Below are 1,316 nucleotides of genomic sequence, written 5' to 3'. Positions count from 1 at the left end.
GCTATTCGATTTGAGCTGCACTTTTAGTGTGTCAACAGGTTCAAATTGAGATAAAACTAAGTTCAGTTACTAACATAAAATGAGCAACTAAGGGAGATTTTTCATCCTATAAGAATAGTGTCAATATAGAAACGAAACAAAATTTTGCATGTACCAATTGAGCCAATTTGTAATGGACTTGTTGGGTGGGCTTAGGCCAATTAAGATATAAGAGTATTTCCAAGAGACTATTTAAACATAGAAACATTTTAGACTTAAGAGATTAAAAATGACTTACTTCTAAACTAAGAAACAAGGTTTAAAACATCAAAAATAAGATATTAGTTAATTTTTATTTATGAAATAATTAATTAAAAATATATTTTATTAACTAAATATATTAAGATCATAATTCTATACTATTTGGTTGCAAATTATTGAATTAATTGCAAATAAAATTTTTTATAACTTGCAAATTATTTTACGATCATAAATCAAAAATTTTATATGTCACAAATCACAAAATTTATAAGTCGTGACTCAAATTTTTAGGTCACATATTTATTTGCTAGTCACAAGTTATCGATCACGTATTATATATTAGTTACAAAATATTCAATTCATTGACCACAATCTCAAATAATTGGTTACATTTTATTTATTGATCACAAATTAATCAAATTATTGATGACAAACAATTAAATAATTGATGACAAGCACCCTTACCCCCCTGGCATCCCACCTACAACCGTCGTGTCATCACCACAACCACCTCACCAGCATCACCAACATTATCACCACCTCACCACCATCGCCAACATCACAACCACTACTACCCAAACACCTCCAAAATTTTAGATCTAAGATTATCAGTCACTGCTACGACCACCACCAACATCACCACTATCACCGCCATCATCGCTAGCATCACCACACTACTTAACACTGCTACCTCACCACCACCACAACAACCACCACCAATATTGCAACTCCAACCACACCTGCACAACCAACGATGCACCACTATTATTCCAACACTACCACCGCCTGCATTACCCACTATACCAAAATCAATAGCATACACAATTCACCACCTCATATTACAAACCACCGCACACCATCATACACACAGATCACCACCACGCCACCACATATTTCATCATTTTTTCTATCACACACACAGATCACCATTGCGCAATGGTGTAGCGTCCCTTATATCATCATTGCCCCTCACATTGCTATCCACGACATTGCACTTGAGGTGTTGCTACATCAAACCACCACTGTACACTACAAAAAAATATGGCTTCAGGAGTAGATTTTTCGTTCTTGAAACC

Source organism: Olea europaea, chromosome 12 (genome assembly GCF_002742605.1).
Source record: "Olea europaea var. sylvestris chromosome 12, O_europaea_v1, whole genome shotgun sequence".
NCBI lineage: Eukaryota > Viridiplantae > Streptophyta > Magnoliopsida > Lamiales > Oleaceae > Olea > Olea europaea.
The sequence above is the reverse complement of the archived record's forward strand: the minus strand, read 5'-3'. Positions refer to the sequence as shown.